Below are 15431 nucleotides of genomic sequence, written 5' to 3'. Positions count from 1 at the left end.
ACCATTTTTCAAGATTGTTGTAGAAGCTTGCAGTCATGCGGCTGCCACAACCTGGTGCCTTGCACAGGGTCGATAATAATAGGGCAGGCCAAGGATGTAGCATGCCTATGCCCCTCTATGAAAGCATCACGTATGACGTCGGAGCACCTGTCCCTTCTTGGACAGATGGAACCTGCTGTAACAGTCGATATTGATACAGCCAGGGGTGGCCCAGCAGTCTGGAGGGTGCGCTCAAGCATGCTCATTATTTCTCCTGAGGAAGTGGAATCCAGGTGGTGGGAACAGAACCTGGCACTCAGATCATCAGAGGAGCCGGCTCCGTCCAAAGACATTTGTTGCAAGGCGCTCACAGTGCAGTGGTTTCCCTCTAGTGAAGACCGGAAAGTCAAAGCCTCAAGGGTTTTTGTGGGCTCAGCTGGAGGGTGCAGAGACACAGGATCAGAGCACCCTAAGATGTGTTTCAGAGCTTATGGTTGAAAATAGGTCTTTTTCTGCAGAGAGATTCCAGCTTGATGGGTCAGACATGAGCTTCAGTGTGTTCTGAGAAAGCAGAGATTTGTCCTCTCCATCCTCAGTGAAGGTGTCATTGGCAAGGACGATGCTTGTTGTAGAGAAGACACGTTTGGTAGGTCTTGTTTGACATAGCTGCCTGAAACCAGGTGCAAGAAGCATAGATTTCTGGTCTATCTTCTCAGGTAAAGAAGTCTGTGGTGCTCTGGACTTCAGAGAATTACAGCTCCAAAGAGATTTAAAGGGAGAAATGCTGGTCATACCTTGCAATGTATCCTGAAGGGCTTCAATTTGCTCTGTCAGCCTCTGATTACAGTTTTTCAGGTGGTAGTTTTCTAGCTCAAGCTCTCTCAGCTTAAATGTTACCCACTCTTTGATCTTGGCAGCTTTCTCTTGAGCAATTTTGAGTTCCTCAGTCCTCAGCTGTTTCTTTTTTGCTAGCTGAGTCTGCAGTCTGTTAATCAGGTCTTGTTTTCCTTGCACTGTACCCATCAGCTCCTTCAGTGAAGGTCGATTTTCGCAAGCTGCTGCTGCACCTCTCATTGGTGAAGCATCCCGAGTGGATTTATTGCTGCCTGGCAGCGGCACAGATGCTGGCAGCACAGCTTTATCAAGATTTTCCAGTGCGGGGGGTGGGGAGGGCAGCCCCCACTCCCCATCAGCACTCTGCTCGGATAGTCCCTCAGTTATTTCTGCCGCTGATTGATTTATTGGAGAGGCCATACCCCGAACCGGGGTGGGTGGAGGAACCGATGATAAAGATCGTGACACCCACATTCCTGAGGTCTCAGGTTTCATACTCGGCAGTCTTTTAGTCCCAGACAGTACTGAGAAAGCTTGTGCCGCTGCCATAGCCAGCTGCCATTCGGTTTTCATACCGCACAGTGTGTTAAGCACTGCAAGCCAGGTCATACATAAATTTTTATCAAACTTTCCGCTTGTGATGGCTGTATCCCTTAAATGATCTCCTACGAGCCGCCACTCATCTGGGCTAAAAATTAGAAGGATTTCCTTTAGAAAACCCTCCTTCTGGGCCCAGTGTACCAAGGATTTGATCTTTTTTACATTGTAAGATACGCCCCTCATAGAGAGAATGCTAGAGAGAAGCAGCACAGCCGCTTCCTCCATGGTTACGTCAGACGGGCTGCAGGGTCGTGATCTCCACCCCTCTGCTATGTGCCAACTCGCCACACGGTGGCGGTCGTCTGCCGTTGTCCACTGACGCCTCCGATCTCCCGTAGCAACTCGACTCCGGATGTCCCGCGTCTCACCGCGATTACTTCACTTTCCCGCGTCTCACCGCAATTCCTTTGTTCTCGCGTCTCACCGCAATCCGTATCAATCAATCAATCAATCTCTGCGTCTCACCACGATCTTTATCAGTCAATCGATCTCCGCGTCTCACTGTGTTCTCTGTATCAATCAATCAATCTTGATTAAGGAGGCATTGGGGAGGCATTGGGGAGGCAAGGACAATCCCCAGACATGGACTGTATATCTCGAAACAAGACACTGGAACTCATGATAAGGAAGCGGCAGACGGACAGAGAAACAAATGTAAGGACTATAAATCTCAAAACTGGACACTGGAATTCATTATAATGATACAACAAACGGAAGAATTAGCAACAACCAGCTCTCGCAATTAAGAAACATGCCAATTCAGCAGATTCCTGACCAAAGGTGAAAAGGACACTGTGAGGAAGACTCGGGGTCTTCCTCCCAGAGACCCCTGCCCACGTCCCAAAGACCCCTGCCCACAATTCTTGGAAGGCTCTACGCAGGCGCAAGGTGCCAAAAGGCTAATTAGCATGAGAAGCGAGGGAAGGCGGGGATAGGTAATGCATATGTATAGGTGCTTGTAGAATATTGATAGATTGATTGTATAAATTCAAGACTGCTTTCTGCTTTGGGTATGCACGATAGGTGGAGAGATCCCCCATGCATCCAGCGCTGTTGAGGGATTTTTGAAACAGCAAGAATCCCATGGCTTGCTGTAGCTGAGCAAACCAAGCTACCAGGGCAACTATGAGAAGTTCCCATGACAGTGTTCCCACATCGCCCAATTGAGGAATTCAGCAAAATATTGTTACCAGTAGCTGGCTTCAAGGACAAGGTCTATGTGACTGCTAATCACAAGGGGGTTGTCTTCTTGCAGGTGGGGTTGTTTTCTTGTAGTTGTTTGTCTGAGTGCTTTTGACCAATAATCTTGTGTGAAACACTGTCCGCCCCTGTTAAGTTCACTATAAAAGTTAGGCTATTTGGGCAATAAAATGGAGCATGATCTGACTCTACTGGTGTCTGTCGTGCTTTCGGCCGTGCTTCCTGCAACATATGGCGCCCGAACGGGCTGAGGCCGGGACATCGGAGCGGCGCCGGGAGACCCGAGGCCCACGGAAAGCCTACCACCGCACGGAGAGAGCACTGACTGACGCTGCAGGGCTACGGCCAACTACGAGAGACAAGGACAGACCTGGCGGACGCCGGAACACCTGAGAGACGTTGAAACACTCTACACACCGATCTGAACAAAGGAATCACAGGGGGACGCGGGAAAAGGAATCGCGGAGGGACGCGGGAAACGGAGCTGCGGAAAACGCAGGAAATTGAAGTAATCGCGTGAAATTGAAGTAATCGCGGTGCGATGCGGGACATCCGAGATCGAGTTGCTACGGGAGACCAGAGGCGTCAGTGGACAACGGCAGCCGACCCTCACCGTGTGGCGAGTCGGCACAGAGCAGAGGGGCGGACATCAGGACCCTGCAGCCTGTCTGACGTAACCATGGAAGCAGCGGCGGCTGTGCTGCTTCTCTCTGGCATTCTTTGTATAAGAGGGTTATCTTGCACTGCAAAAAAGACTATTTCTCCCCAGATCGTTGTTATAACTATGTTTCTGGATAACATTCCGTGGGGTTGCCACATTCTACGGATTACTAATGACGACTTAGCTCTATTGCGGGGCAGGAGTGCAGAGACGCAGATTACACTGCCAAATGACCACCAGCAGGCTCTTTCACAAACAGCTTCTAAGGTTGCAGCTGGCACTGCCTGCAGCCGTATAGCGGACGTTACATTCTCTTTCCTAACTAGTAATCATGTGTCTCATCCAGTTGTGGTGAATGGTCAGTGGCAAAAAGAAAAGGGGGAGAGTAAGGGGCGACAAAGACAGAAACGGTACCAGGAGGATGCCACTGACACTAACAGCACGGGTAATAGGAGTAGTATAAGTGACACGGGTGTGGGGCGGTGGCGGGCGCTGCCGCGCTGCGGGGCACTCTGCCTGCTGCTCGCCCTCGCTGGCCTGTGCGCTGCTGCCGACAGTGTTAGAGCAAAATGTGAAGACTGCTTAGATGGCAGTGATGAGAGTGCTTGTGTGAAGAAGACGTGTGCTGAATCTGACTTTGTGTGCAACAGTGGTCAGTGTGTGCCAAATAGATGGCAGTGTGATGGGGATCCGGACTGTGAAAATGGGTCTGATGAGAGTGCTGAGCTGTGTCATACGAGAACATGCCGGGTAAATGAAATCAGCTGTGATCCTCAGTCAACCCAGTGTATCCCAGTGTCCTGGAAATGTGATGGTGAAAAGGACTGCAACAGTGGAGAAGATGAAGAGAATTGTGGCATTGTGACTTGTAGTGCAGCAGAATTCACATGCAGTAGTGGGCAATGTATTTCCAAAAGCTTTGTCTGCAATGTTCAAGATGACTGCAGTGATGGTAGTGATGAGCTGGAGCGTGCACCTCCTACCTGTGGTGTTCATGAGTTTCAGTGCAAGAGTTCTACCTGCATCCCTATCAGCTGGGTGTGTGTTGATGATGCTGACTGCTCCGACCACTCGGATGAATCTTTGGAGCAGTGTGGCCACCAGCCTGCACCTCCAGTGAAGTGTTCTACGAGTGAGGTGCAGTGCGGCTCAGGTGAATGTATCCACAAGAAGTGGTGATGTGATGGAGATCCTGATTGCAAGGATGGAAGTGATGAAATTAACTGCCCTTCTCGGACCTGCAGGCCAGACCAGTTCAGATGTGAAGATGGGAACTGTGTCCATGGGAGTAGGCAGTGCAGTGGTGTGAGAGACTGTCTGTATGGCACTGATGAAGCAAACTGTAACAATGTTATTCAGTGCTCTGGACCTGGCAAATTCAAGTGCAGAAGTGGAGAATGCATAGATATCAATAAAGTGTGTAACCAGCAGAGAGACTGCAAGGACTGGGGTGATGAGCCCTTGGAGGAATGCATCATAAATGAATGTGACTGTCCAGCTGGGTTTGAGTTTATAGACAAGAGAAACTGTGGAGACATTGATGAATGTCAAAACCTTGGTATCTGTAGTCAAATGTGTATCAACCTGAAAGGTGGCTACAAAAGTGAACGTAGCCATGGATATCAGATGATTCCTGCTACAGGAACCTGGAAAAGGCCATACTGGTACAAAGACACAAATAACACCTGTGATTGCAATGACGCTGCTAAGCAGGGTTTAGGGGTTTATAGCATGGAGACAAGGGGTAACAACTACAGTGTTTGGAACAATTGTACAGCTTTGGCCTTACCTCCTGATGTTTTTCTGATTTGTGGGGATGGGGCCTGGCAAGGTATCCCTGCAAATGCTATCAGATGCCCATGTTACATAGATAAACTCATTGTATTTGCTCCTAGCTTGTTACAGTTGCGTGAGATCACCAGACATAAATGGACATTGCTTGCATTGGATTGCAATGATAATGTTGAATTGTGTGGGGTTGCAGCTAGAGCGGCATTAGCAATTTCAGTGCCTGGAGTGGCATCTGCGGCCACACGTAACAACTTAGAAAAATTGGTATGCTGGGCCGAGAGGCAAGCCTATGCCACGACAGAGATACTTGAGGAGATGTTACCAGATCAAAATAGTCTGCGACATCTGCTTTTACAGGATCAAGCTGCTATTGACATCTTGCTTTTGGCTCAAAGGAATGGGTGTGAGGACTTTAAGGGAATGTACTGTTTAAACCTTTCTGATCATAATGAGTCAATTCACAAATCCATTACTTTCCTGAAAGAGCACATGAGAAAGATTCAATGTGGTATCAATCCTTTCAATCAATGGTTCACTGATTTGTTTGAAACAATGCATAGATGGTTACTGGGATTAGTCAAAGAGGGATTAAGGATTCTGTTTGCTGTGGTGTCAATCATCATTGCGTGTGGTATTGTGATAAATGTGGTTAAAGGGTTACTTGCAAAAATGTTATATTGGGCGTGGTTTGCTCAAAAAAGTAAAAAAAAAAAAGGGGGGGGAATTGTTGAGGGATTTTTGAAACAGCAAGAATCCCATGGCTTGCTGTAGCTGAGCAAACCAAGCTACCAGGGCAACTATGAGAAGTTCCCATGACAGTGTTCCCACATCGCCCAATTGAGGAATTCAGCAAAATATTGTTACCAGTAGCTGGCTTCAAGGACAAGGTCTATGTGACTGCTAATCACAAGGGGGTTGTCTTCTTGCAGGTGGGGTTGTTTTCTTGTAGTTGTTTGTCTGAGTGCTTTTGACCAATAATCTTGTGTGAAACACTGTCCGCCCCTGTTAAGTTCACTATAAAAGTTAGGCTATTTGGGCAATAAAATGGAGCATGATCTGACTCTACTGGTGTCTGTCGTGCTTTCGGCCGTGCTTCCTGCAACACAGCGCTGCAATAAAGAATATACCACTTAAAGGAATTTCGGCTTTGATCTTTGAATCAATCTGGCGACCCAGATGGGACAACCTCTCTGCCGGACCGCAGGACCCGCTGGGAACAGGACTCCCTAGGGTACCCCTGATATAGTATAAACTCACTTTAGGATAGAATAAAGCTTGTGGTTTGATATTGTATAAACTTACTTTAGGATAGAATAAAACTTGTGGAATGATATTGTATAAACTTACTTTAGGATAGAATAGAACTTGTGATTAAAAGTTAGCAAGGACAAAGTAAACAACATCTTGTTATCTGTAGACCTTCTGTTACGTTTAAGCATTTTGTTATTTGAAAACACCCCATTATCCGTTAACACTCAGTCAGGCTGAGACTTGAGATAACTTGAGTCAACTGTCTGTTATGTCTTGTTAACTGAGACATCCTGTTATCCGCCGACCCCCAGTTAAACCGAAAGACAACTCAGCATTTTTACAGCCTGGAAAACAACTGATTAAGAAAGTGCATTACGAGGAAGACCTACAGCCTTCCTCCCAAAGACCACTGCCCACATCCTGGAGACCCTGGCCCACAATTCTTGGAAGGCTTTGCACAAGCGCAAGGACTGATAAGCTAATTAGCATACGAAGCGAGGGTAGGCGGGGTTAGGTAATGAATATGTATAGGCACTAATAGAATATTCATTGTTTCGCTGTATAAATACGAGATAGTTTGTCACTTCAAACATGCACGATAGGCGGAAGGATCCCCCGTGCATCCAGCGCTGCAATAAAGAATATACCACTTAAAGAAATTTCGGCTTTGATCTTTAAATCACCCCCGGGATTTCCCGGAGGGACTCCTCGACTCACTGGATCACTGCGGAGGCAGACAAGGACCCCATCATTGTAATTGAGTATATTCTTTATTCTGGTTTGGTTTTCTGGTAGACTGGTCATCTGGAACTGTCTGTAAGTCAGAAGGTGATCTTCTGCGAGGCAGTGTTTGGTATATACTTTGTGGTTAGCACCATAAGTATATGTTTGGGGACCTTAAGGAAGGAGCTCGCTTTAAGGTCCATCTGGAATTGTGTTGCCTATTTCGGTTTTCTGACTTATGGAATGTGGTATGTAACTCTGGTTATTGTTACTGTGATTTTGGCTATATTCTTGGTGATAATAGTAGGTTCGTGGCGTTGTTATAAGAAAGATATCGTTACGGTGTTACATATTTTGGTTTTCTGACTTATCGCATGTGGAATTTGACTCTGATTATTGTTATTGTGATTTTGGCAATATTCCTGGTAACAGTAATAGTTTCGTGACATCGCTATTGAAAGATACCTGCGTGCCCACATTTTTGTAAGTGATACGTGTATTCTGAAAGTGTGAACTGGAAAATGGGGGGGCAAACAAGCAGTGAAATTTTAAAGAAAAGTGCGTTAGGATGTGTTTTGAGTCACTGGAAGGATATTGGAGGATCTGCCGGTGGAAGTGTGAACAGGAAAACATTGATAAAATATTGTAATCAATGGTGGCCGCTTTATAAGCTGGAATGTGGAGAAAAGTGGCCCCTAAATGGAACTTTAAACTATAATATTTTGCTACAGTTAATGTTGTTTTTTTTTTTTTTTTTTTTTGAATCTTTGATTGATCTTTGAATCAATCTCCGCATCTCACCGCAATCTCTGTATCAATCAATCAATCTCCTCATCTCACCGCGATTCCTTTGTTCCCATGTCTCACCGCGATCATCTGTGTCCAGGTCGGTGCTTGGAGTTTCTCAGCGTCTCTCGGGGCTTCTCCGGGTCTCTGAAGTCTCTGAGCTTCTCTCAGCATCTGTCAGGTCTCTCAGCATCTCTCAGTGTCTGCAGGTCTCAGCCTGTTCGGGTCTCAGCCTGTTCAGGCGCCATATGTTGCAGGAAGAATGGCCAAAAACACAACAGACGCTAGTATGGTCAGATCATGCTCTCCCATTATTACCCGAATAGCCTAGCGTTTATAGTGAACTTAATAGGGGTGGATAGTGTCTCACACAAGATTATTGGTCAAAAGCACTCAGACAAACAACTGCACGAAAACAACCCCACCTGCAAGAAAACAACCCCCTTGTGATTAGCAGTCACGTAGACCTTGTCCTTGAAGCCAGCTGCTGGCAACAATATTTTTCTAAATTCCTCAGTCGGGCAATGTGGGAACACTGTCATGGGAACTTCTCATAGTTGCCCTGGTAGCTTGGTTTGCTCAGCTACAGCAAACCATGGGATCTTTGCTGTTTCAAAAATCCCTCAACACTTCTAATGTTATTTCCTAGCCATTCCATAGTAAGTTACCCACCCTTGATGGCAAGGCTGTTGGGGAAGGAAGAAATGCCACTTCCCCCACACACACTGGGAGACTTAACTGTAGCATGCTTAACTGTAGCATGAGGATGCTCAAGGCATCTTTGGGAGCAAACAGAGAACCAGCCCAGGCTGCATGTTCAGGACACCCTATTTAACGAGTGGTGTGCTGGGAAGAAGCACATTCGAGGTGCTAAAGTCACCTTTCAGACAAAACGGGACCTACATAGAAGCTGCCCCAGTTGGATCCACCTCTAAGCTTTCCCGAGCATCGCACTTTGCTTTCTCCTGGTGCAGCAGAGAAGGACGCCAGGTACAAGGCAGAAAAACAAACAAACAAACAAAAAAACACTAAAAACCTCTTACCAAATGAGCTAAAATGATGGGGGCCAGGGGTGAGAAAAGATATTTACTATGTCTCATTCAAACTTTGCTCCATATGCTCCATATGCTTCCTTTTTCTGTTGTTTTACTTAAAGAAATGTACCAAGAAAGCTCCAGCTCACTTTTGTTCTTTTGGTGAATAACAGCTGGGAGAAGAACAATGGGGTTTATTGGTGCATAAAGAACTACCGGGAAAGCAACCAAGCACCAGGAAAGCAACCAAGCTATTGGTGAGGACCATTAGTTACAACTGTCAACAGAATTTATACTGGTTTAGATTCTTCAAGCATTCAGCAGAAGTTTACTCCAAAGCATTCAGCAGGAGCTTCTGAGAGAAGGAGTTTGGAGAATCTTATCAAGTAGAGATAGAGCGCTGACAGTATTAAACTAGTGGATGCTGCTTAGTGTCTTTGCTAACTATGGTGCAAATTAACTAAAGCAAAAAGCCTTGGGCCCCTTACCAAGGTCAGTCTCCTAATAAGAGTGTGAGCTTGTCTTAAGAAACTGGTAGAAACTGGTCCTGCGGATGGGCAAGAGCCAAGGAGCAACTGAGTCTGCGCAAAGACAAGAGGTCAACTAGTGGTGACGAGGAAGGGTCACCAACCTTCATCCCCACGAACCCCGACAATCACAACCAGAATACACTGCACAAGCGCAGATGAGAGGAGCTTATGGAAATGACTCCTTGGAACTAATTTTAATATGAAGCAGGGACAGGTCATGAATATGTATAGGAGCATTGTGAAGCTTCATGCATATGTAACTCGTTACTGCATATAACCAAGGCAAGTTGCCGTGTTGGGTGCACACACGACTTTGGCGGGACTACCCCCCCCCCCCCCCCCCCCGCTGCCCAGTGCTGAATAAACATACCTACTTTACAATCTTACTGATTGTGGAGTCTGTTTTCCGCAAGTCACTTCCCCCAAAGCATTCAGTAGGAGCTTCCCCCTAAGCAGGAGGTTCTCTCCAAAAGGCTGAGGCCAGAAGCCACCAGAGCACCAAGAGCAACTTGCTGCAGACCAAGAAGTTGGAACTGGGCTCTTTGAGCTTTGATCTTTTTTCATAGGCTGCTAAAACCTATATTATCAACAACTGATAATGGGAATTATCCCATCACTTAAGGATACCTTTTCCTTAGTTCATTCTTAATGTCTTTCCTATTTTGCACTTATCACCATAAAATACAGATACCCTGTAACCAGGTATAATGCAAAGAAATCCCACGTCCCAAAGAAATATTTGATCTAGCCTCCTTCCCAAGGCAGACACAGTGATGCCTCTTGCTCCAGGAAAGGTTATTTTTCAATATATGCAGGTCTACACGGTCTACACTGTTATAAGTGAGACCACGCAAATTTTCTGGTCTATCAAAAGTGTTTTATTAATTAATTAAGTAAGTAAGCAGGCACAAGCAAAACAGCGCTGGGCGGCTGGGGAGTCTCCGCTCCACCACGGCACGCAACTTCCCTTTCCAGTGTCGCTGTTTTATAGCATTCAAGTTCCAGCTTGTCGAGACTTGTTCTGAGGCTGCGCAGTCAGTTGTTGGGGGTCGTTATTCTTCCTCTGGTGATGTGTTGTGCTCGTGTTCAGGTGGGGGAAGTGAAGTGGCAAAACAGGATATCTTGCAGTGGGTGGTTGGTATCTCACAGAATCTTTGTTTTAACAAGGATGTTTACCCAACCCCCCTTCCCCATTTGTCTACTTGCTTAATCCCCATGTCACAATGCCGTGAGTTGTGAAACCTTATCTCCTCAGTAGATTCTTCAAATTCTCAGGGACAATGAACAAACCCCCTACTAATTTATCACAATCCCTCCTTTTTCTTTTTCAAACATATTTTGTTCATTGAATTTCTGAAGCATTTGCTTGCTTAGCACTAAAGTCTCAGAGTCATCTTCCTCCTGCTCCAGAGATTCGTATTTCGCACGCACAAGCATAAGATGAGCTGCCTCTAATCGGCTTTTCACAATTGCGATTACTCGATTGAATATACATGGTCCAAAAGTAAGTGCTAATATAAGTAACAACAAGGGCCCCGCTATGGTTGATAGCAGGGTAGTAAGCTAAGGTGAGTAATTAAACCAGGATTCGTACCAATTCTGGCGGGCTTCATTTTCCCTTTTTCGTTTTTCTAACCCTTCCCGTAATTTGGTCATTGTGTCTCTCACTACTCCAGTGTGATCAGCATATACACAACATTCCTCTTTCAGGGCTGCACACAGCCCACCCTGTTGTAAAAAATACCAAATCTAATCCCCTACGATTTTGTAACACTACCTCTGAAAGCGACCTGATAGATTTTCCAGGGCCGAGATGGATTGTTCAATTTGGGTCAGGTCCTCGTCCACAGCAATGCGTAAGTGTAGTGGGTTTACGTGGCAAGGTTTTGGTAGCAGGGAGCCATAGGGGTGGTTTCTGTGAGAAAGATCTAGAAGCTGCCCCATGTTTGGGAAGGGCCCCATTGTTTTCCAGATCCGAGCCAATAAGCGATGTTGTTTTTCGCCTCTGTGAGAGCATATTTAAGACAGGGAAAAAACGCTGCGCCACACAGCAGCCGGGAGAGTCAGTGGAGCGAGAGAACAGCCTTGCACCAAGGTCAGTGTAGAGGGAGGGGGAGAGGTGCTCCAGGCGCCGGAGCAGAAGTCCCCTGCGGCCTGTGGTGAGGACCATGGTGAAGCAGGATGTCCCCCTGCAGCCCATGGAGTACCACGGTGGAGCAGGGTTCCACGCTGCAGCCCGTGGAGGAGACCACGGTGGAGCAGGTGGCCCTGCACCGACGGAGGCTGCCGCCTGTGGAAGACCCCTGCCGGAGCAGATTCCGGGCCGGACCTGTAGCCCGTGGAGAGGAGCCCACGCAGGAGCAGGTGACCCGGCAGGAGCTGCTGCCCGTAGGGGAGCCAGGTTGGAGCAGTTTTCTCCTGAGGGATGGACCCCGTGGTACGGACCCATATCTGGGGCAGTTCTGGAAGAGCTGCTGCCTGTGGGAAGCCCACGCCGGATCAGTTCATCAAGGACTGCATCCCGTGGGTGGGACCCCACAGCACAGGGGACGAGAGTGACCGAGAAGGAGCGGCAGAGAAGAAGTGCTGTAGACTGACCATAACCCCCATTCCCCCGTTCCCCTGCGCCGCTCGGGGGGAGGAGGTGGAAAAGGGTGGATGGGGGGGGAAGGTGTTTTTGGTTTTTTTTTCCTTTGTTTTCTCACTTCTCTCGCTTGTTAGTTGTAGGCAATAAATCTTACTATCTCCTTATGCCGAGTCTGTTTTGCCCGTTACAATAATTATTGCGTGATTTTCTCGTCCTTATCTCAATCCTTGAGCCCTTTTCACATATTTTCTCCCCATTCCTCTTTGAGGAGGGGGAGTGAGAGAGCGGCTGTGGTGGAGCTCGGCTGCCCACTCGAGCGGAACCACGACAGTCTTTTTTGGCGCCCAACGTGGGGCTCAAGGAATTTGAGATAAGGATGATAGTTAGTAGAAGTAACGGGCAAAAATATGTGCAGGATGATTGTTAGGAATGTACAAGTTGTGAAGAATTTAAGAAAGCAGTAACTGTGATATGTTAGTGTGGTGAAGGGACGAGGGGTGGTGTGTGTGTAAAATGTCCACCTTGTCGGTGCTGTGATGATGTTATGTTTACTTTGGTGTGGTGAATTCTTTTTCGTTTTGATTTAAGTGAATTTTGTGAAGGTTGTTGTGATAATTGTAAAGTAAGAGTATGTTGTGAGTAGTCTTAAATATGCTTTTAACAGAGGCGAGGGGTGGAATGTAGTGGGTTTACGTGGCAAGGTTTTGGTAGCAGGGAGCCATAGGGGTGGTTTCTGTGAGAAAGATCTAGAAGCTGCCCCATGTTTGGGAAGGGCCCCATTGTTTTCCAGATCCGAGCCAATAAGCGATGTTGTTTTTCGCCTCTGTGAGAGCATATTTAAGACAGGGAAAAAACGCTGCGCCACACAGCAGCCGGGAGAGTCAGTGGAGCGAGAGAACAGCCTTGCACCAAGGTCAGTGTAGAAGGAGGGGGAGAGGTGCTCCAGGCGCCGGAGCAGAAGTCCCCTGCGGCCTGTGGTGAGGACCATGGTGAAGCAGGATGTCCCCCTGCAGCCCATGGAGTACCACGGTGGAGCAGGGTTCCACGCTGCAGCCTGTGGAGGAGACCACGGTGGAGCAGGTGGCCCTGCACCGACGGAGGCTGCCGCCTGTGGAAGACCCCTGCCGGAGCAGATTCCGGGCCGGACCTGTAGCCCGTGGAGAGGAGCCCACGCAGGAGCAGGTGACCTGGCAGGAGCTGCTGCCCGTAGGGGAGCCAGGTTGGAGCAGTTTTCTCCTGAGGGATGGACCCCGTGGTACGGACCCATATCTGGGGCAGTTCTGGAAGAGCTGCTGCCTGTGGGAAGCCCACGCCGGATCAGTTCATCAAGGACTGCATCCCGTGGGTGGGACCCCACAGCACAGGGGACGAGAGTGACCGAGAAGGAGCGGCAGAGAAGAAGTGCTGTAGACTGACCATAACCCCCATTCCCCCGTTCCCCTGCGCCGCTCGGGGGGAGGAGGTGGAAAAGGGTGGATGGGGGGGGAAGGTGTTTTTGTTTTTTTTTTCCTTTGTTTTCTCACTTCTCTCGCTTGTTAGTTGTAGGCAATAAATCTTACTATCTCCTTATGCCGAGTCTGTTTTGCCCGTTACAATAATTATTGCGTGATTTTCTCGTCCTTATCTCAATCCTTGAGCCCTTTTCACATATTTTCTCCCCATTCCTCTTTGAGGAGGGGGAGTGAGAGAGCGGCTGTGGTGGAGCTCGGCTGCCCACTCGAGCGGAACCACGACAGTAAGGAAGTAAATTCTTGATTTTGTTTAACCAATGAGGCTACCCTGGTCCCCACTCCAGCTCCTCCCAGGATTAGGGTGGCCAAAGTTAGAGCCGTGAACGGTTCCCGTCTTTCCAGATGATGACTTGCCACTGTGTGCTGGGTGTACATGTAATCCTCAAGGTGGTATAGAATCCTTGGTATAATTATCACCTGTTATACAAAAATCACGAGATGCATTAAAGAGTTTTAGTGATAGACAAGGAGTTATGCCCACTGATGAACAAACTCACCTAGCGTTGTTGGCTGGGATTAACCACTCAGCTGATTGTTTTCTATTCTCCGTGATATTACATAGGTGACACTTCCCACTAGGAACTGTACACACCTACCACCTCCAGTGACTTGTGTTAGTGTTACCCTTATGTCTTTTCCCCAACTGCAATGTAGAGGGTTGTTCTCGTTTGCGCGGGTGGGCTCCCCAGGATCCCCGATAGCATCATAATATGAAGGCCTTATACTAAAGCATAATCAACAGTGTTTTGTTACATTTGGGTTTGTTTTGTTTAATAATTGGTAGCTGGCATTCATGACCCCCCCCCCATATGTTATTATCAGCTATGTTATCATTCTCGGCTTTACCTGAGCTTGTAGGGCTGCTGAGGGTTGGCACTGTAGTATTTTCCGCAGGCTGGATTCCCTGGACATTTTCTGACAATACCTCATTTGGTCCTACTGCCTGGGGCCTATCAGCATCCTCCTTTTTTATTAGTATGAGTCCTCCCCTATCTGTTCCGTGTTCGTAAAATCTGACATTTTTCCTAATACCCAGCACTGACACCAGGTCACATAATGTGATGCAGAAACTGGGAACACCCGCTGTCGTTGTTTGCTGGATGACGAATTGATCCTTCCATCTGATCAAGCTCCATTTAAAAGGCTGGTGGGGATGCGCAGACCCATAGCTGACCAAAACAATGATACTGACTCCCATGTATCGTAGGAGGTGGTCGGAGCCCATCTCTCCAGGGTGTTTTTAAATTGTCGGTCCCTCAGTCCCCCACCGTTTTCACTTCTCTGCCTCGCTTGTCAGTTCGGTTGCAGCGAACTACAAGGTATCGGTTCTTCTTGGCAGTAGCAGTGTTCTTCAGGGGAACCTACTAGGGAGCCTTCGAAACAGGGCCTCCTCCCCTTCCCACGATACACAGATGATACACAATACTTATCGAGTCCGTCTTAGTGTCAGCTTCAAGTCGTCAGGGCCTGGAGCTGCCTCCCATTTACCTTCCCGGATTGGTCCTTTCACATGGCTGGCATGCGTCCATCCTTTCTCTGCAGTTCAAATAGCCGTTTCTGTGGTAAGCAAAACAACATAGGGGCCTTCCCCATCGTGGTGTTAAAATAAGTCTCTTTCCAAGTCTTAATTAGAATTGAGGGTGATCAAGTGGCAATTCCAAGTCATAGGGCATACCATATAGCATTTCAAAAGGAGAAATTCCTACATCAGTTCTGGGCTGCGTCCATATGTTTAACAGTGCAAGGGGTAAGCATTTTACCCAAGAAGCCTTAGTTTCCAGCATAAGTTTTGTTAGTTGTTTCTTAATTTCACCATTCATTCGCTCTACCTTTCCAGAAGAGGAGGGGTGCCAGGGGCTGTGAAAATCCCACTCAATCTCTAAGTCCTGCTTTAATCCTTGCAGTAAAGCTTTACACCCATTCAGTCACATGGTCAATTAGGAC

At 47.5% G+C, this 15431-nt stretch overlaps 1 pseudogene across 1 annotated transcript in view; it reads left to right on the top strand.

Annotated features, from left to right (window-relative positions):
- LOC311220835 overlaps positions 1-15431 on the top strand; it is a 138936-nt pseudogene that overhangs the window by 110373 nt on the left and 13132 nt on the right. Inside the window, exon 5 of the transcript in view lies at positions 3727-4938. The product of the transcript in view is annotated as an uncharacterized misc_RNA (transcript). The remainder of the gene's footprint in view (positions 1-3726; positions 4939-15431) is intronic.

This window comes from Netta rufina (genome assembly GCF_964035555.1).
Source record: "Netta rufina genome assembly, chromosome: W".
In the NCBI taxonomy this organism is placed as follows: Eukaryota; Metazoa; Chordata; class Aves; order Anseriformes; family Anatidae; genus Netta; species Netta rufina.
The sequence above is the reverse complement of the archived record's forward strand: the minus strand, read 5'-3'. Positions and strand labels throughout refer to the sequence as shown.